Below are 23,455 nucleotides of genomic sequence, written 5' to 3' on the forward strand. Positions count from 1 at the left end.
ACCTGGAGCTGAATGGAGGATCTGAATACAACAACGCCACCGCCATTGCACTCTATTCTCTCATTGCTCACTCTCTCTTTATCTTCTCCTCCTGGTCTTTAATTCCCCCCCCCCCCCGGTCTCTGTCTCTCTCTCATTCGTTCTCTTTCTCACCCTGAGGCTGAACTAATTAATAGGGCTTGGATGAAGGGATTAAGCGGCAGCGTTAAGACATATTTAACCTCCAGCACTCGCTCTGTTTCAATAAGTATTAAAGCGGCCTTTAAGAAAAGCGGAGCACTCAATTAAGGAGGACAAAAGAAAGCGAGAGAGAGAGAGAGAGAGAGAGAAAGAGAGAGAGAGAGTAGTGATGAAGGTGGGGGGGTCGAAGCGTCTGCAAAGATAGTGAGAGAACAGAACGAGAGAAATGATGTCGTGTAGCCTCTGGCGATGACATCAGCATTCAGACGGGTCGGGGGGAGAGTTCAGGGTACCAGCAGTGTGTGTGTGTCTGTGTGTGTGTGTGTGTGTGTGTGTTGAAAGATGTGTTACATGGTTTTTGCTCTTCATAAATTCTTAACTTTTGAAAAATATTTAAATTCTTAATTAATATATTAATTAATTAAAATTAATTAATAATTTCTTATTTCTAATTTTATTTTGCTATATATTCATTTCTTTTTTCATTCTTTTCTTTCTTTCATCTATACATTCATTTCAGTGTTTCTTGTTCTTCATTTCTTTCTCCATTGCTCTTTTTTTTCTTGGTTATAGTTTAAAAACATTTTTCCTTTCTGTTTTCTTTTGGTTTTTTTTTTTTTGGTTTTTTTGCCTTTTTTGTTTTTGTTTGTTTCTTGCTTTCCTTCATTTCTTTTTCATAGTTTCTTCCTTTTTCTTTCTTTCTCCTGTTCGTGATTTTTACATTGTTCATTTTTGCCCTTTAGTTCTCAGTTTTTCTGTTTTCTTTTTCCTCCATTGTTCAATTTTCTTTTTTGTAGTTTTTTAAACTTTTCATTTTATTCTTTCATTGTGTGTCATTTTTTCCCTTCTATCCATTTTGTTTGTCTTCCATGTCTTTTCCCCATTTCTTTTTCATTGTTTCTTTCTTTTTTCTGCAAATTTCTTTCTTTCATTAGTTTTTGTGTGGTTTCTTTCTTTCTTTCTTTTCTATTATTTTCAGGCTTTTGTTTTAGTTCATTTTCTACTTCTTCCTTTCTTCTATATATTCACTGAAGTTTAATTTTTTTTCTTCATTTCTGTTTTTCACTCTAGATTCTTTTGTCAGTTTCTCTCTTTTTTGTGAATTTTCTTTTTCTCTCTCCTTTCACTTTTGTTCATTTTTGTTGTATGTGTGCTCTCTCTCTCTCTCTCTCTCTCTCTCTCTCTCTCTCTCTCTCACACACACACACACACACACACACATACACACTCGTGCTGCTCTTTTTTTTTTGCCCTATGGACCTTCCTGTAACCTCAAACAGGTCAAATGAAGGTCATTAACACCTTCAGCATCACCAACATTAAGACTTAGTGTGATAGGATCATGAATGATCAGCATCTTGTTAGCATTAGCATTTTCGTGTGTGTTGATTGGCATTGAGGTTGACATGTACGCTGTACGCTGTGTGATTAATCGTCTGTCTCATCGTCTGTCCTCCAGAATCAGATATAATAATCAGATTAATGCTTCTTCCTTCACTTAACACCAGGAAACACTTTAACATCCTCTAACATCTGGAGCGAGGACACCGCTCAGTGTCACAGGTACTCCAGGCTAACCAGATGTTAGCTAGCTTTTTCTAGATTTTAGATAAATCTATCATGTCGCTGTTTATTTACAACTAAAATACTGAGCAGTGAGGACAGATCCGCACAAACATGGAAGAACTCTGAACTGTTTATTCACATAAAAATGTCACGATAACAAACTTGTATGTCACATGATATGTTATAACAAATATTACTAAATACACTCACAATATGACAAACAATTTAGAAACACAAACAAACATTTGATCACATTTTATACTGATAATATAGATAATCAATTATTTATATAAATCATTAGAAAAAATGGAATGAAAAAGTAGAATTATATATATACAGAATTTATACACCAACGTTATACACTCACAAAATTATATGATAAACAATATATAAATAATTGAGTAAGTTAATAAATAAATAACATAAATGACATGCATAAATTAATAAATGAATTGAAAAAACACATAAAATAAAAAAATTATTAATGTATTATTTTAATAACAACTTTAATATATTCACAAAAGTAAATAAATGTGAATAATTTTGATATTATGTAATAACATAATAATAATAATTTATATTGTATTTATATAAAATAATAATATATTTAAATATGCATATATAATTAATAATGATGTAAAATTTATTGTAGCTCTTTTAAAATAAATGCAACATCCAGCATTTTACATCAAGTTTTCAGAAAAAACAATTAATGGTACTTAAAATGATAATAAAACGTACTCTATCCAAAATAATTATAAATCATAGTAAATACATGATATGCAACCAATATATGTACACAAAAATCCAACCGACAAATAAATAAATAATTTAATAAATGATTAAAGTAAGTGCTGGAGTGTGTGTGAGAGTGATGTTTAGTGGTTATACGGTGGTTATGGTGTCATTAAACTCTGTGCTGTTACACGCTGAAATAAATAAATAAAAATCTCTATATAAATATATTACGGTGTGTATTACTTATCACACCCAGCCCACAAACACAATATGCACAATAATAAATAAATAAATAAATAAATAAATTCACAGAGGGAAATCTATTTTGTAAGTTGTTGATTTGGCGTGTTGAGGTGTAAAGCCAGAAACCCCCCCGCTGAACACTGTTGCTATTGTTCACTTCAGCAGAGCAAGCTGTCGCTCTTTCTCCCTCTGTCTTTCTCTCTCTGTCTGTCTCTCTGTCCTTTCGTTTGCCCAAAAAACAAAAAAAAAAGGAGTGGGCGGGGCCCAGCGGGTCGCCAATGCTGCTGTTAGCAAGGCGCGTGGCGTCGCCCTAAAATTAGCTGAGTACGTGGATAAGGAAAAAATAAATATATAATTTAAAAAATAAATGTGTGTGTGTGTGTGTGTGTGTGTGTGTGTGTGTGTGAGAGAGAGAGAGAGAGAGAGAGTTTGCTGGCTCAACCTCATTTTATTTAAACTTGTGTCACTTTCACTGAATGCTAATATTCTGCTCATGTTGCTGCACTTAGCTATGTTTCCACATTCTCAGTTCACTGGGCTGTGTTTCAAACACCTATTCTCTATTCCCTACTGAATTATGTGCACTACATAGCACACTAACATAGGGAACAGAAGTAGTATTTTATCAAATTGTAAGTAACTTATAGTAAGTAAATGTAGCTGTCTCTCCCTGTGTGCTACATGCCTCCCTACTCCCTCTTCACTACTCCCTAATCCCTATTCCCTATTCCCTATACTGTATTCCCCTCTCCGTATTTCCTATTTCCTAATCCTAACCCAGGTCCTGCTCACCTTATCTGGAACAATCATATGATGTCTCTTCTGCCTGCCCCGGGAGTTCAGCTCAATCATCAGCACAGGTGTCTACATTCCTCCACAAGCAAACACATACCCAGCCTTACCCCATCCTTGAGGGGCTCAACAGACTGCATCACAACCACCCAGATTCTGCCTTCATCATTGCTGGCAACTTCCAAAATGCTAACTTCATGTTCCAGTTGACCTCAGCTGATGTAAACGAGTATGCAGGCGTTGTTATGAGCAACAAGCTAGCTCAAACAATAATCCCATTGGCAAGCATCAGAGAAAGGAGAACCATCACGGACCCCATCAATATGTAGCAGCGATGACTTGATGAATGTTTTCAATGACAAAATTGAAAATATAAAGCAGAAAATTCAGACTATTCATGAAGCCAGACAAATTGATAACTAACCATATAAAAGACAATATAACCACATCAGATAAATGATTAGAATGTTTTACTGCCCCTCAAGAGACTGAAATAATTTTACTAATTTCCTTATAAATATCATCAACCTATGTACTAGATCCTTACCCACATGTTTCTTTATACAGATCATTCCAGAAGCAATCAAACCCCTTTTAAAAATGATAAATTATTCCCTTAGCACTGGCTATGTTCCTAAGTCTTGTAAACTAGCAGTTATTTAACCCCTGATTAAAAATCCTGACCTCAACCTCTGTCAGCTGCCAAACCTCCCCTTTATCTCCAGGATCCTAGAAATGGTTGAATCACAGCAGCTATAACATCTCCAGGAATAACATTTATGAAATGTAACAGTCAGGATTTAGACCTCATCATAGCACAGAGGCAGCGCTGGTTAAAGTAGTAAATGACCTACTACTGGCCTCTGGTCAGGGTTATGTCTCCTTGCTTGTGTTGTTTGACCTAGAAGTAAGCTTTCTGATTACATAGTAACTCTGGATGGCCCAGGAATGGTTGGCCGCTTTATGTTCCTCATGTTTGTGTTACCTTCTGGCTCTGGCTCTCCCTTTTAGTTACGTTGTCATAGCTAGTCTTGCTGGAGTCACTGCTTTCACTCCGCACACTATGTTCATTTAACCATTACATGACAACAGCATACCTAATAATCTGTGTTCTCTCTCTGTTCCCCATCCCTCTTTCTTCCCACCCTGCCTCTTTCTCTGTTGAGCTACACATTCTACCCCTGAGATACCAGTGATCCTGACTCCTTCTGCTCTCCAGACATGGATGCCTGATCCATCCTGATCCTCTACTTCTGTTTGGAGTTCTCATTACCTGAAAATCACTTGCTTCTGCTGAGGATGCTTATTCATGTCGTCTCAGGGACTTTTTCCTTGCCACTGTTTCCTCTGGCTTGCCCAGTAGGGATACATTTATAAATTTTAATTTTATATCTGAAATTGGTATATTTCTGTAAAACTGCTTTGTGACAATGTCCATTGTTAAAAGCGCTATACAAATAAAACTCAATATATTGATTTGAGGGTCCAGAAACCTTGGGTCAACAGATCAATCCACAATGCTTTTTAATGCACAGACCACCACCCACAATTCAAGGCTCGAGTCAAAAGGTATGACGGGGTACAAAGTGGAATCTTACTGACTGACAAAAACCATTAAGGATGCTAACTGAAGGTGTTGAGATGTGGTGGAATTGCAATTCAATGAAGGTGACCCTAGATGTGTGTGGAACAGACTATGAGCAATCACCCACCATGATGGTAAAGCTGCTCAGTGGCGAGAGCTTCAAAAGGCTAGTGAAGTACTACACTTGCTTCTCATTTCCCAGCATATTTGACCATCTCCAGTTCAACTACAGATGATGCCATCCATCTATGCCCACGACCATCAACAGCTCCAACTCCATCAAATTTGCTGATGACACAATGGTGATCTGTCTGATCATGAACAGTGACGAGCAGACCAATCTGAAGTAGGTGGATGACCCAGCTGATGCAGTAACCTTGCACTGAACATCAGTAAGACCAAGGAGAAGGTCCTGGACTTCAGGAGACAGCAGGCAGGAAACTACAACCCTCTAAAGATCTATGGAACAACAGTGGAAAGGATGCTCCGCTTCAAATGCATTAGTGTGCACATCACTGAAGACCTCTTCTGGTCAGTTCACATCCACAGCACAATCAGGAAAGCAAGGGAATGGCTTTACTACCTCAGACAACTAGGTTCAAGGTCTGTGCTCATATTCTAAGGATGTTCTAAAACTGTGCAATTGGCAGCATCCTGAGAGGTAACATCACTACCTGGTATGGCAACTGCTCCATCCAAGACTGCAGAGGGTGGAACATTCAGCAGAACATATTACTACAACACTTCCTTCAGTGCAGAGCCATGCTTTCACTTTTTCTGCTTTCTGTCCATTTCCTTTCTTTCTTGACTTATTCCCTTCTTCGTTCTGTTTGCCCTAACACAAATACAGGACTGTTTATTCATATCGGTGAGATGAATAGATGGACTGAAGACAAAGCGTCACAGAGTGTATGAGTGTGTGTGTGTGAATGTGTGTGGGGGGATGGGGGGTGGGGGGTGGGGGTAATCCTGATGTGTATTAAGTGCTGATTATAATCTCTCTGTGAGCTTTAACAATCGCCTGTTTCACACCTATGGGCAGAGCACCAATGTGATAATGAGCCCTAGCACCCACCTTGGTTCCACATGCACACCCACCTCAGTTCCACACACACACACACACACACACACACACACACACACACACACACACACAAACACCCAGTTTGGTTCCCCATCTACACACACCTGGGTCAGTTCTCTTCACACACCCAGTTCAGTTCCACAGAGACACACCCACGTCAGTTCCCCACACACACCCAGCTTGGTTCCCCACATGCACAAGTTTGGTTCTGCAGACACACCCAGCTCAGTTCTGCACACGCACCCAGCATGATTCCCCACACACAGCTTGGTTCTCTACACACACCCAGTTCGGTTCCCCACACACACCCTGTTCAGCTTGCCACACACCTACAGCTTGGTTACCACAAGCACCCAGCTTGATTCCCTGCACACTAAGGTTGGAAAACAACTTATAAAACACACACACACACACACACACACACACACCTTTAACTTAATACACACTCTTAGGTAAATAAACCACAGTGTGTGTGTTACGGTAAAATGTTTTGTGAAGGAGTGATGTGAGGGAGCGTAGTTACCACCCTGACGTATATTATTTTCCAATAAGAACATGTATTCATTTCCTCTTATTCCACAGCAATTTGCCAACGATTACCATCAAAGAATGACACGTAATATTTAGTTATTGTCGTTGAGCATCTGCCTTGCATGTCCCTGTGAATAAAAACGATAACGTATTAGAGCGGGTGCATTAATATAAACCTGTGATTTGCAGCTGCACTATTGTCAGAGCTGCTGTTATAGAGAATTAATCAACACCTTCTGACCAATCACAATCCAGAATTAGGAAAAACAGCATCAGACACACATGCAAACACAGATGACAGACTTACAGATCTAGTACACTTATTTCCTCAGATGAATTCTGACACGTCTCATCATCACACCCTCTCTCTGTCAGATCCCGTTATCCGGCTGTGTCTCAAACCACCTCATTTCTACTGGAGTTAATTAACACACACACACACACACACACACACACACACACACACACATACACTGTTAGGGTGAGTACAGTATGCATTCTGTTACACTAAATTAGGGACATAGGCAATATAAAAGCTAAGGGCTCAGAGGGGGCGGACATAAGTGGATGATTGACAGCTGACAAAGAAATGAGGTGAAACTGAGGTTTAGGTTTAGAAGAGGAGATAACACATGGCAACACACATGTACACACAGTGATTTGTGCCTCCTTATATTACACTCTGCTGAGACTCACTCACACTTCAGATCGCATTGTGTGTGTGTGTGTGTGTGAGTGTGTCTGTGTGCTGATGCAGCAGTAGTGTAATAGTGCTAACAGCAATTAAAATATCTAAAGGAGCCTTAAATAACTTGAATATTACAACATGCACTGTGGGCGTGTCCCAAATCATAAGCCCTGTTCACTATACAGGCCACATAAACCCCATCATCGGTCCATTGTGGATGTGCCCCCTTACTGTCCAAGTGTGTGTGGGAGTGTGTGTGTGTGTGAGAGAGTGAGAGATTGTGAGTGTGTGTGTGTCTTACTGTCCAAATTAAAACTGTGTGTGTGTGTGTGTGTGTATACATGTGAGTGTGTGTGTGTGAGTGTGTGTGTGTCTTACTGTCCAAATTAAAACTGTGTGTGTGTGTGTGTGTGTGTGTGTGTGTGTATACATGTGTGTGATTGTGAGTGTGTGTGTGTGTGTTTGTGAGAGTATGTGTGTGAGTGTGTGTGTGTGTGAGTGTGTGTGTGTGTCTGTGTGTGAGTGTGTGTGTACAGGGACTCCTTCAGACCAGTTAATGCACCGATCATTAACGAGTAAAAACTCATTAACACTCCTGAAATAGAGCCACTGACTTTAGCGAATTAATTTATTCCTCTCTGAGGTTTTTCAGATGGAACACACTCCTGAGCTTGCATAGAGCACACTGACACACACACACACACACACACACACACACACATACCAATACACACACACACACACACACACACACACACACCATCAAACATAATTCTAATAAACACAGAGCTGACCTTCTGCAAAGTGTCATCTATAAACATTTGAAAAACTCAAAGATAAAGACCAACAGAACCAGAATGCTCTGTGTGTGTGTTCGTGTGTGTGTGTGTGTGTGTGTGTGTGTGTGTGTGTGTGTGTAAAAAGAGGAATAAGTGTGGAAGAAAGTGCAACATCCACAAGCGTAGTGTGAAGAAGAGCATCAGCTTGGCAGAAGACCAGGTCTTAATAAACAGTGTTCACTCTGGTCCCTCTATTCAACACCACACACACACACACACACATACACACACACACACACACACACACACACACACACACCTAGCACCAGATTAACACCATCATCTCAGACACATTCAAAGGCCAGTACAGTTTTAAATAAACATATGTGTGTGTTTATTGCTGTGATGTCATCAGTTCTTCCAGAGTGAAGCAACTTACTCTCAGGGGTGGCTGTGGATCAGGTGGTAGAGCGAGTTGTCCACTAATCATAGGGTTGGCGGTTCGATTCCTGGCCCATGTGACTTCACATGCCGAAGTGTCCTTGGGCAAGACACTGAACCCCAAGTTGCTTCCAATGGAAAGCAATGCCTTGCATGGCAGCTCTGCTACCATTGGTGTAAGTGTCTGTGTGTGAATGGGTGAATGAAGAACCACTAAGGTTAAAAAAGCACAATTTAACATTTACTATCAGAAAACACCATTGTTCTTCATCAAACACCAACTTATACCATCAAACACCAAATTATATCATTCTTTATCATCAAACACTAACCCATAACATTAAACACCATAATTATTCATCAAACACCAGCTCAAACCATCAAACACCAATATTTTCCAAACAGTGTTTTCCAAAACACTAAGGGCCTTCATCCAATACCTATATTGTCCATCTCATACCATCAAACACCAACAATCTTCATAAGACACTACCAAACACCATCATTCTTCAAGTACTATCAAACACCAACATCTTTAATCAAACACTAACTCACACCATTCCACCAACTTCTCCAACATTTAATAAACACCAAAATTCATCTTCCATGTTACTAGCTATTATGAGGTTTAATCTTTATTTTAATGTTATTTAAAATTCTTAATTTACAATGTGTGCTGTAGTTTAGAGATTAGGGTTAGATTCCAATTTTAGAATTTAGAATTTACAATAGTGTTTAGAATTGATAGTAGTGTTTAAAATGTAGTGTGCAGTAGAATGCAGACTGCAGTGTAGAATTTTAAACAAAGCTTTAGGTTTCAGGATGAGCTGCATGACTGAGAACACACTACATTTAACATAATTAAATGGCCATACTTATATAGTTTTAGAGTTTAAATTATCTTTACGATTTGCAATAATAACTGTAAATCATGTTTAGAATAAAATTAGATTAGCTATTTTACTGTTTACAGTTAGAATTAGCTTTAGGATTTATTGAGTGATATTTAGAATAAAACTGAGTTTTAGAATACTGAGTCTGCTTTAGTGTTAAATGAGTTTTATTTCATCTAGAGCACTGAAGACCACACAGCTTTAACTGCCATTACACTGAACAGAGCGATGAGGAGAGAAAACGTCTGGGTTACGCATGTAACCCTGTTCCCTGAGAAGGAAACGAGACATGTGAGCTTCACGCTGTGGGAAGCGCCCTTGCACATGACCGGTATCTGAAGTGTGTGTGAAATCACACCTTGTTAAAGCCTGTTGTGGTCAGGTGACGTGCCTGTAAACCACGTCATCAGCCGTATTATCTGAAGTGAAGATGCGATTCACATGCATGCCCAAGTATGATAAAGCTATACATATACTGATGTTTTCTTTCAAAGGGTACGCAACATTGTGTGAGCTTCATGTTGTGAGAACGAGAATACCCACTCCATCATACTAAGGGTATGGCCTGCTCAAAAAGATCCAAGCCCGAGGGTCACTGCAAGACACTTGAGCAGTGTGCGTAAGTACAGAGAGCCCTTACTGTTCTCTTTTTCTGGTGTGAGGAAGGGAGGAGGGCAGCAGACATAGGCACTTTAGGAATATAATCCAGCCTAGGATATACAGTATCTCACAAAAGTTCTCACAAATACAGTATCTCACAAAAGTATCTCACATTTTTGTAAATATTTGATTATATCTTTTCATGTGACAACACTGAAGAAATGACACTTTGCTACAATGTAAAGTAGTGAATGTACAGCTTGTGTAACAGTGTAAATTTGCTGTCCCCTCAAAATAACTCAACACACAGCCATTAATGTCTAAACCGCTGGCAACAAAAGTGAGTACACCCCTAAGTGAAGATGTCCAAATTGGGCCCAAAGTGTCAATATTTTGTGTGGCCACCATTATTTTCCAGCACTGCCTTAAGCCTTTTGGGCATGGAGTTCACCAGCGCTTCACAGGTTGCCACTGGAGTCCTCTTCCACTCCTCCATGACAACATCACGGAGCTGGTGGATGTTAGAGACCTTGTGCTCCTCCACCTTCCGTTTGAGGATGCCCCACAGATGCTCAATAGGGTTTAGGTCTGGAGACATGCTGGGCCAGCCCATCACCTTCACCCTCAGCTTCTTTAGCAAGGCAGTGGTCATCTTGGAGGTGTGTTTGGGGTCATTATCATGCTGGAATACTGCATACTGGTCATGCTGTGTGTCAGTATGTCACAGTGCATACTGTACTGTGACATACTGTAGTGAGTGTACAAGCTGTACACTCACTACTTTACATTGTAGCAAAGTGTCATTTCTTCAGTGTTGTCACATGAAAAGATATAATCAAATATTTAAAAAATGTGAGGGGTGTACTCACTTTTGTGAGATACTGTAGAAAGTTCTAGGTTAATCCAGGGGCAATAAGTCAAGGCAGGAAAGGGCAACAGAGAGTGCTTGTAGATCTCCTTCTCACTTGAGAGATGTCAGGGCCAGCAGAAGAGCTACCTTTAGAGTCAGAAGGCTGACTCTAAGGGCTCTTAAGGGCTCTAAGGGCTCTTAGAGTCTCAGGCTGACTCTAAGGGCTCAAATGGGGCACCTGACAGACCTTCCAGGACCACAGACAGGTCCCAGGAAGGTATGTGTGGTCTACAGATGGGCCTCAGCCACCTGACACCATGCATAATCCTCAAAGTTAGAGGATGTTGCCCCACAGAGGCTCCATCAATAGGGGTGTGGCAGGCCAAAATGGTGGCCACATAGACCCTGATTGTAGAAGGAGCCAACCCTGCTGAGAAACATCGCAATAAGAACTCCAGGACTGTAGCTATTGCACGGTTTACTGACATTCCTCACACCATGAGACAATAAGTCACCACTTGAGTGTTCAGCATGGTCTCTACAACCTCAGTTGAGAGACCAGAAACTATGAGCTGGTGTCCCTCAGGGGCCAGACTCACATTTTCCATAGTACCAGCCGAGGGTGACAAATCAACCCTCTGGCTTGAGACAGCAGATCCCTGAGAACGGGAATCTCCCAGGGAGTGCTGTCTAGCATGGATATTACCATATTCGAGCTGGACAATAAGGTGCTACTAGCAGCAGGTGTAGACAGTCTTGGCGAACATTTGCTAGAACTTGAGGGTGAAGAGTGATCAGGGAAAAAGTATACAGACATGACTTCGGCCACGTGTGCACCATGGCGTCCAGCCCCAATGGTGTGGGAGGAGTGTGGGCGAACCACAGTGGGCCAAAGAATTTCAGTGCTCGAAATACGGCCTGCATCTCTAGGTCATTTTATGCCACTCCAGATGAGGGCTGCTCCAGAGACCATGAGCTGGACAACCATCTAAGTCCACACCCCAGCTCGTGAGAGAGGCACTTGTCATTACCATCTTGCGAAAAGGAGACACCCCAAGAGTATGACCCGAGGCTAGAAACAGGGCACACCTTAAAATTTTCAGAGAACATTGTGACGATATCATCATGAAATAAATACATAAATCATAATGAATTATTCATCTGTCTTGTTTTTATTTTTTTATCATCATCCATCTGTGAAATGAGTCTGTGATCATTATCCGCAAATATATAAAAAAATATGTCAATATTCATTCAATTTACAGCCATTGTTATAAATCGTCCAAATCAAGATGGCAACGTCTTTGGTCCAGCCCCTAGATACCTTTATCTGCATGACGTGCATCATGGCAAGATGGTATAGATGGGAGGCATTGAGGGTACCTGGCGGAGCTCCTCTTGAAAACTCCGATGGTGATTTATTGTTTTATCTATGGCAAGAGTGCTTACCGTCCACGTTCTACTGCGATTGCACTTCCTGGATTACGCAAATGAAAGTATCCTTGTCATTATATGACTAGCTGACAGTCGTTGAGATGCTGCAGGGAAAACAATAATGCAAGTATGTAGTTCCAAAACCTGAATGGGATTGACGGAGTGGGAGCCTCCAACCTTGTAGATACCAACACCTAAGAAGTCCCGGAAAATGCATACCAGATGATAAAGGAGTCATGAGTACCATTCAGCCTGCTGTGGATAATTGTTTGACTTTGCTGTTGACTGTTTTTGATAGGGGGGATTACATTTTTTTATTTTGTTTCCTACTACATTGACTATTTAAAATATTTTTGCTGCTGATTCTGTACTGTTTGTATTATATAATTAATTGTCTTTTGGCCTGGACTAATTTTGTTTCTTTTTTGTAGCCTGTTTTGTGGTTGGATAATTTGTAACTGATTTTTTTTTTCTTTTTTTCTTTTTATTTCCTCTCTAATCAAAAATCAATTCTGGGACATTTGAATTGCTGATTTTTGAATATACACATTTGAATGCAATTCCATATCTGAGTCCTATTGTGTTGATTTTTTTTTTTTTTTTGAGATTGGTTATTATTGATATTATTGCATTGATTGCTGGTGTGTAAAATCCTTATCTCATTAAGTTACAGATTTTGTATAAGACGAATTAGACTACACGAGATCTTTGTATGTTTCCTTTACTTTGAGGCTTGAACAATGACCTCAAATTTAAACTAAGGACAGAAATCTCGTCTGGCACCCCAGCATATAAAAAAACCCAAACTAAGAGTGTGGAAATGGTTACAATGTAGACAGTGCCATGTGACACTGATTACTCCCAGGGGTTTTGTCCTCGGATGAAACCCATGACTTTTCAGCCACTACTGAAATGGTCTCATGTGCAATAGGCCCACTGGTATGACGTTGGCTGCTGCTGCCATAAGCCCCAACAGTGTCTTGTAGAGACTGGAAGGGATGCCCAAACCAAGCTTTATCTTGCTCAATGTTGATAGGATTCACCCCATGCATGTTGGGGATAGAAATGTCCTCATCATAGTAGAATACTTATAACCCCTAGAAAAGTTGTCCTCTGCACTGGAGAAAGCATACTTTTCTTGAGGTTCAACCTGATCCCCAAGCTGCTCATGTGGGCAAGAACAACATCTCCATGTCGAATCTCCAGCTCCCTGGATCATGCTAGAATTAACCAGTCATCCAGGTAGTTTAGTACACGGATGCCCTGGAGTCACAGTGGAGCCAGAATGACCTCCATGCACTTTGTGAAGGTGCAAGGGGATAAAGCTAGCCCGAGGGGAAGAACCCGATATTGGTATGCGTTGCCTCCAAACTCAAACCTCAGGAACTTCCTGTGACTGGGCGATATTTCTATGTAGAAATATACGTCTTTTAGATCTATCATTACAAACCAGTCCTCAAACTGAATCTGTGGAATGGTAAGTTTGGGCATCAGCATCTTGAACCTGTATGTCAGAAGAGTTCAGATGACGCAGATCTAAAACTGGCCGCACACTCCCATATTTTTTGCGTACCAGGAAATAATGGCTGTAAAAACCTCCCTCCCTCAGAGAAAGGGGTACATAATCTATGGCCCCTTTGTCCAAGAGGGATCTTACTTCCTGTGCTAACGTCAGGCTCTGCTCTGTGCTGACTACTGTGGTGATCTCTGAACTAGACCCGGTAACCCTTTTCTATGGTGGACAGAACCCACGGAGACACATTTGGCAGTAGTTTCCACACTGCCAGATGGTCTTTTAGTGACATTAACTCTTCCACATTCTGTTGGAAGGAAAGCATCAGATTTTCACTGCCTTTTACAGCGCCCTGACGATAGAAGACTGAAAACTTGAGACGACATTGGCTAGGGGAGGCCCTATGGTAATAACTCCCCTAACAACTTCATGTCCTCTGATAGTTCCCTCAATGCCCCATCAGGATCATTCCTTCTTTGCCTGCTTGCAATTTATTATCATTCTCAGATCAGGCCTGCTAGTAGGCCGTGACTGTGGCCGCCTGGTCCTCCTGGCTCTCCGCGGGAGGAGTCAGGCTGCCACACTCACTTTCTGTGCCTCTCTCGCACTAGTACTGGCTTGGGCTCCTCTCATGGATGCCTGGTCGAACACGAAAGGACGGGGTAGGAACTGGCTGAACACCGCCATTTGCTGTTTTGCCTCACAAAACCTGTCGGCGATGACGTTAACCACGCAGTCGAACAGGCAGGAAGGTTCAACAGAGGCTTCCAGCAGGGAGTCCTCAGCCTAATACCCCAGCCCTGAGAGGTTTAGCCATAGATGCCTCCCCACAACAACTAAGGTACTTATTGAAAAGCCAATATGACAAGCCGTTTGCTTGGTCGCCCGGAGAGAAAAATCTGTGGCACGGCAAAGCTCAGACATTGTCTTGGGCCCAATTCCCTCCCCGCTGTCGAGCTCACTCAGCAAGTCTGCTTGGTAGGCCTGCAACACTGCCATTGTATGCAGTCATCCACAAGTGAAACCTGCTGCTGCATAGGCTTTGCCAACCAACGCTGAGGTAGCCTTACATGGCTTGGATGGCAAAGCCGCCCGCCGTAAAAGTTCCTGCCGTCAATGGAGAGAGGTAGCTCACAAGCACCTCCTCCACCTTTGGCATAGCCAAATACCAGTGCTGTTCATTCCCCACGTCGTGGGGTAATAAACACGACAAGTGTACGGTTTTCCCCAGAAGCATGATATTTGCACTTCTGAGAAAAAGGGGAGTTTTCTGCGGTGTGAGGGAGATTTATATTCACTGGGGAGATAGCGCTCGTCCATCCTGCTACGAGCCACTTCCTCTTCCCCGATCCAGTTTACAGTAAGTATCTCTACAGCCCCCACCGTGGCCCTGTGTGTGCAGAGTTTGCATGTTCTCCCCGTGCTGCGGGGGTTTCTTCCGGGTAATCCGGTTTCCTCCCCCAGTCCAAAGACATGCATGGTAGGCTGATTGGCATGTCTAAAGTGTCCGTAGTGTATGAATGGGTGTGTGACTGTGTATGTGATTGTGCCCTGCGATGGATTGGCACCCTGTCCAGGGTGTACAGTACCTTGTACCCGATGTTCCCTGGGGTGGGCTCCAGGTTCCCCGTGACCCTGAAAAGGATAAGCGTATAGAAGATGGATGGATGGATCTCTACAGCCCTGGAAATAACTTCAAGCAGCCCTTTATATGCTTGAGAACTGCTCTTTGTTTTTAGTGCAATGGCTGCCCCCTCTGGCTCCTCGGAGTTGACTTTCCATATCGTAAAGAGGAGTCACGACACGAGCACCAAAATCCGTCGGAGAGTCAGACCCGAAAGACAGGGCAAGAGATACAGCAGCATTCATCTCCGGCTCCTCCTCCAGATCCATATGGGATCCCCAGGATCTGATCTACGAAGCTCCAATTCCCTTCAGCCGAGAAGAGAGCAAGCCGTGAGCGGAGCTGCCTGACTGAAAATGTGTGCAGTTAGCCCCCTCAACGGCTGCTGCAGCATGCTCCATCCCCAGACACTTCACACACAAAGTGTGTCCAGTCCCCCCGTAATGAAACAGGAGCAAGGCGTGACACACTTCCTGAACTCTCTCTGATTTATACTTTTCTTTTTTTAAAGGGAAAGAAAAGTAAAGAGATATATGTTTTTTTGAAAAAATAGAGAGAAAATTAATTCTTTTTTGTGAGTATTCACACAAACGACGGACATGCCGTATTTCTCTGCAGATAATAAGTCTGATGACGTGGTTTTCAGGCGCCGTTTTATAGTCACGCGACGCGTGAAATGCCACGTCACCTGAGCACGGCAGGCCTATAAATAGACGTGATTCCACACAGACTTCAGATATTGCTCATGCGCGAGGACGCTTCACACAGCATGAAGCTCAGGAAATACTGTCTCACTCTCTCTGTCTGTCTTTCTCTCTCCCTCTGTGTGTCTTTCTCTCTGTCTCTCAATGTCTGTCTCTCTCTCTGTTTGTCTCTCTCTGTCTATCTCACTGTCTCTGTCTATCTCACTATCTCTGTCTGTCTCTCTATTCAATTCAATTCAATTCAATTTTATTTGTATAGCGCTTTTTACAATAGACATTGTCTCAAAGCAGCTTTACAGAAATATCAACATGGTATACAGATATTAAAGGTGCGAATTTATCCCAACTGAGCAAGCCACTGAGTGGCGACGGTGGCAAGGAAAAACTCCCTAAGATGTTTTAAGAGGAAGAAACCTTGAGAGGAACCCGACTCAGAAGGGAACCCGTCCTCATCTGGGTAACAACAGATAGTGTGAAAAAGTTCATTATGGATTTATATGACGTCTGTATGGCCTTAGGAGCAGCCGTAGTCCCAGCAGTCTGGAATTAAAGAAGATTTGAGCTCCATCCAGAGGCAGAAAGGATCTGGATCTCTAGTATCTCCATAAATTCATGTGGGGCTCGGCGAAAGGAGAGAGGGAGAAAAAAGATTATTATGACTGCGAAGTAGTAGAACAGAATCTAGTCAGGGTAGGCTTGAGTAAACAAATACGTTTTAAGCCTAGACTTAAACACTGACACTGTGTCTGAGTCCCGAACACTAATAGGAAGACTGTTCCATAACAGTGGGGCTCTATAAGAGAAAGCTCTTCCCCCTGCTGTAGCCTTCACTATTCGAGGTACCGTCAAATAGCCTGCATCTTTTGATCTAAGTAGGCGTGGCGGATTATATAAAACCAAAAGGTCGCTTAGATATTGTGGCGCGAGACCATTTAGTGCTTTATAGGTTAATAAAAGTATTTTATAGTTAATGCGAGATTTTACTGGGAGCCAATGCAGTATTGATAATATCGGTGTGATATGGTCGTACCTTCTAGTTCTAGTTAGTACTCTAGCAGCTGCATTCTGGACTAACTGGAGCTTATTTATATTCCTACTGGAACATCCAGACAGTAAGGCATTACAGTAATCTAATCTAGAGGTGACGAATGCATGAACTAGTATTTCCGCATCATGTAGTGACAATATGTTTCTTATTTTAGAAATATTTCTGAGATGAAAGAAGGCTATCCTAGTAATATTATCTACATGAGCATCAAATGATAGGCTGGAGTCAATAATCACTCCAAGGTCTTTAACTGCTGCACATGATGAAACAGAAAGACCATCCAGAGTAACCATGTGATCAGAAAGATTACTTCTAGCTACACGTGGGCCTAATACGATATATATAAATAATTAAGTAGAAGGAAGTTAGTTAACATCCAGTGTCTAATGTCCTTTACACAATCCTCAGCTTTACTAAGCTTCTGTCTGTCCTCTGGCTTCGCTGAAACATACAACTGTGTATGTGTGTCTCTCTGTCTCACTTTCTCTCTGTCTCTATCTCTCTCTCTGTCTCACTTTCAATTCAATTCAATTCAATTGAGATTTATTGGCATGACAAAGTGTGCAATGTATTGCCAAAGCATTGATATTGGCAAATAATAAAATCTGAACAGATAACAAATGATAGGATGAGCAAATGAAGAAAACAAAAAACCAAAAAACAAGACAAAACAAAAAAGTGCACGTGAGTTCATGAGCGCATCACTGTCTGGTCGACTTTCTCTCTGTCTCACTTTGTTTCTGTCTCACTCTTTCTGTCACACACACACACACATACACACATACACACACATACACAAACTAAATTTATTTATTTATTTATTTATTTATTTATTTATTAGCAAGCTAACATTCATGCCAGCCTCCAGACCCTATGGACACGTTTTCCCCTTTAAATGAAAAGTTAAAATAAAATAATCTGGATTATATTTTACTGAGTAGGTCAAAATGCAGTTCTGTCCACTAATTTTAACACCTTATTTATGATATGAGACAAACACTTTTCTGATGCTAGGAACCTAGTAGCATGAATACCTGTGTGTTCAATGTGTCCTTTGAATGGTTATACTTTTTTAAAATAATGAAACAAATAAATAAGTAAATAGCAGTGCCTTAGTTTGGGTACACTTTATCACAGGATGATTAATTCAGAATCTGAGTAAAATGTGCTTTGGGAGACTCGGTGAAGTTTAGTTTTCATGTTCACACCAGTCACTGTGTGAAAGCAGGCTGACAGATCTGAGAAAGAACACTCATGCTAATTACCTGAATGTAGTTCTAAACAGGTCATGCTAACCTAGACTCAGTATGTGGAGTCAGAGCTGCTAAAATACTGCATATGCTCCTTTTATTCCTGTTTCATAATTTATTATTTTTTAATTGGAAAAATATTAAAGAAAAAATACTAAATATGAGAACTCTTTTTAAAACACAAACATTTCCTTTAAAGATAAAAATTTAGCATCAAATGACAACATTCAACGAACACTGACATTCACGGTCAACCCTAGCACTCTGAGTCACACACCAACATTCACTATCAAACACCAACATTCACTATCAAACACCAACATTCTCAACCACACACCAACATTCACCATCACAGACCAACATTCACCATCACAGACCAACATTCTCCACCACACACCAACATTCACCATCACACACCAACATTCACCATCACACACCAACATTCACAATTACACACACCAACATTCTCCATCAAACACCAACATTCACCATCACAGACCAACATTCTTCATCACATACCAACATTCTCAACCACACACCAACATTCTCCATCAAACACCAACATTCACCATCACAGACCAACATTCTTCATCACATACCAACATTCTCAACCACACACCAACATTCTCCATCAAACACCAACATTCTCCATCACACACCAACATTCACCATCACACACCAAAATGCTCCATCACACACCAACATTCTCCACCAAACACCAACATTCTCCATCACACACCAAAAATCTCCAGCAAACACCAACATTCTCCATCACACACCAACATTCTCTATCAAAACACCAAAATTCTCCATCACACACCGACATTCTCTATCAAAACACCAACATTCTCCACCACACACCAACATTCTCTATCAAAACACCAACATTCTCCACCACACACCAACATTCTCCATCAAACCCCAACATTCTCCATGAAACACCAACATTCTCAATCACACACCAACATTCACTATCAAACACCAACATTCACCATCAAACACCAACATTCACCATCACACACCAACATTCGCCATCAAACACCAACATTCACCATCAAACACCAACATTTTCCATCAAACATGAACATTACCATCTCACACCAACATTCACCATCAAACACCAACATTCTCCACCACACACCAACATTCTCCATCACACAAAAACATTTACCCTTACACACCAACATTCAAAGACACACACAACCATTCTCCATCACACACCAACTTTCTCCACCACACACCAACATTCACAATCACACACCAACATTCTCCACCACACACCAACCTTCACCATCTCACACCAACATTCACCATCAAACACCAACATTCGTCACCACACACTAACATTCACCACCACGCAGCAACATTCTCAATCTCACACCAACATTCACCATCACACACCAACATTCTCCATCACACACCAACATTCTCCATCACACACCATAAATCTCCATCACACACCGACATTCTCTATCAAACACCAACATTCTCCACCACACAAAAACATTCTCCATCAAACACCAACATTCTCCATCACACACCAACATTCACCATCACACACCAACATTCACCATCAAACACCAACATTCACCATCACACACTGACATTCTCCACCACACACCAACATTCACCACCATCACACACCAACATTCACCATCACACACCGACATTCTCCACCACACACCAACATTCACCACCACACACCAACATTCACCACCATCACACACCAACATTCTCCACCACACACCAACATTCACCACCATCACACACCAACATTCACCATCACACACCGACATTCTCCACCACACACCAACATTCACCACCACACACCAACATTCACCACCATCACACACCAACATTCTCCACCACACACCAACATTCTCCACCACACACCAACATTCTCCACCACACACCAACATTCACCACCACACACCAACATTCACCATCACACACCAACATTCTCCACCACACACCAACATTCTCCACCACACACCGACATTCTCAATCACACACCAACAAAAAACATTACTATCAAACATACTCATTTTTGTTATTTACAGTGTAAATTGCTCATCCCAATCCTTAAATTATCATCATTAACCAATCAATGCTTCAGACACACGTTTTAGCAGCAACAGTGATTTGTGATCAAGTTCCGAAAGTTGTTCTGTAGGCTTGCATCAGCTGGTGTGTTTGTTTGTGTGTGTGTGTGTGTGTGTGCAAATGAATGGTCTGTGGTGTGTGATGGAGGCCGATACATGGAGCATGAAGGCTCTCAGAAAGGTGACAGGGGGCCTCTGTGTGTGTGTGTGTGTGTGTGTCTGTGTGTCTGTGTGTGTAAAGAACAGACAACTCAGAAGGTGTTAATGAATGTGTGTGTGTGTGTGAGTGAGTGAGAGAGTGAAAGAGAGAAAGAGATAGAGAGAGAGAGACTTCTGTCACTCCTACCCTACCATCCATTATGGCCCATCTTTCCCTGTCTCTCTCTCCCTTTCTGTCTCTCTCTCCATTTGTCTCTCTTTCTGTCAACGACTCTATCATACTCTCTCTCTTTCAGTCTCTGTATCTATCCTTCTCTGTCACTCTTCCTGTCTCTAATGCTCTGTCTCGTTCTCTCGTTCTCGTTCTCGTTCTCTCTCTCTCTCTCTCTCTCTCTCTCTCTCTCTCTCTCTCTCTTCTGGCCAAATGTGAAAGATCAGATGGCTCTAAGGAGCAGAAGGACACCCAAAATGCGCTGATGTCACATCCTGTGGCCTCCAGCCTCTGTTATATGAATCAACACCCCCCACAGCCACATGGAAATCACACACACACACACACACACACACACACACACACACACACACTTAAAGTGTTGAACTTTACACACCAACTCAAAATGGTCACTCATCTAACCCATCAAAAATGTGTGTGTTATTGCTAATTAGTGCATTAATTAATCATTCACTTTTGTCATCATTTATTATGATGTAACTAATAAAAAAATTAAATCAATAATGTTATATTATCGTGTTTGAACGTGATGATATATTGTTATTAATTTCAGTTTATTTCTGTAGAGTCTCCAACAGAAGTCAGTGTCATGTCGGAAAACATGGACCCATGGTTTTTCCATCCACACCGGTTCAGTACCAGGTTCAGTACCAGTGGTCTCTGTATGCGAAGTTCCAATGCCTACTGTACATTTCCAGCAACACAGATTCAACTAGTGGCTCCAAGATCAAAGGTTGCAGTCTTCAAGGTTTCAGTATCCATGATTCTAAAGGTTGCAGTACTATAGCTTCCCTTACAAGTATTCCAGTTCCCAGCCCCAGAGATTACAGTACCAATAGTTCCAAGATCCAAGGTTGCAGCTCAAAAGGTTCCTGCACACAAGGTTTGAGGACAAATGGTTCCTGTACCAAAGACTGCTGTACTAAAGTTTACAGCCCCAAAGAGTCCAATATCAATTCCAACACCGAAATCTCCAATACCAATGTTTACAGCACTAAAGGCTTCAGGACCAAGGAACCAATGCAAAAAGTTTTAAAATGTTCTCAGTACCAGTAGTTTCAACACCAGTTTTTCCAGTATGCTAGATTCCACTACTAATCGTTCCAGTGCCTGTAGCAAGCACCAAAGACATCATTACCAGTGAATCCAAAGTAAAAGGTTCTATTATTGCCAGTTACAAAACCACTGGTTCCAGTATTAAAGGTTCCACTACCAAAGGCTGCAGGTTCCCATGCTCAAGGCTCGAGGGTAATTGTTTCCAGGACCAAAGGTTCAATGCTATTAATGAAAAATGTGTTATTATATTATATTTGTAATTGCTTATTTATTTTGTAATTGCTGTTTTCTTTGTTTTGTTTTTTAATTTCAACAAAATTTTATTTTCTCAATTTATTTAGCTTTTTTCCTTGTCCTGTTTTTTTTTTTTTTTAAATTTGCAAATCAATTTGAGCTGCATTTTAATGTATGAAAGGTGATATAATAATAATAATAATAATAATAATAATAATAATAATAATAATTATTATTATTATTATTATTATTATTATTATTATTGTTATTATTATTGTTACTTCAACACTTTATTCATGAATTAAAACGTTACATCAGGACAAGGATAAGAAAATAAATATTTTAATTTGGACATAGAATATTTTCATAAACACACACTCCACACTTTTAATCCACCGCCAGCAGATTTGTGTTTATATGGTACTTGCTGGTGGTAGTTTTATGTTAGTGCTATGTGGATGTGTGTTTATTTATTAATGTAACATTTAAATAAGTGTGTAAAGGAACAAAAGTGTAAAGTAGAGGCTACTGAAGTTAATATACAACAAATTCTTTTAAATAGATGCAAATAAATGTAAATAATTAATGATCAGGTCTCAGTCTGTTGCTGTAAACAAATCATTATCTTTATTTACTTATTTTCCTCCAGCAGTGTGTGTGTGTGTGTGTGTGTGTGTGTGTGTGTGTGTGTGTGTGCATGCATGTTATTTTTTCTTTCAGGCCATCAAGATCTTGAAAAGGTCAGCTCATTTTAATTTCTGCTAATCGTTTGTGACTCAAGGTCTTGTTGTTTTTTTTCCCTTTCCGTTGCCTTTCAGGTACAAAATGTGCTGCATCTGATTCTCTCGCATTTATTTATTTATTTTCTTCCTCGGTTTATATGAGTAATTCTGCTCAGCACTCATTACGATCCCCTCCGCAAGTTGTCTGGAGATGTATCTATTCATTAGCTTCAAAAGGGTGTCATGCACATGAATTATGCTAACACGATCTAATTAGCAGATGCAAATGAGGTTAGTCAAAAAAAAATGTAGCGAAAAAAAAGAGAAGACGACGAAGAAAAGCTCCATGGGATAGTTGGAAAGAGTGACAGATACACCAACCGCCCCCACGCTGAGCACCAAATGTG

Source organism: Ictalurus furcatus, chromosome 14 (assembly GCF_023375685.1).
Source record: "Ictalurus furcatus strain D&B chromosome 14, Billie_1.0, whole genome shotgun sequence".
Taxonomy (NCBI): Eukaryota; Metazoa; Chordata; class Actinopteri; order Siluriformes; family Ictaluridae; genus Ictalurus; species Ictalurus furcatus.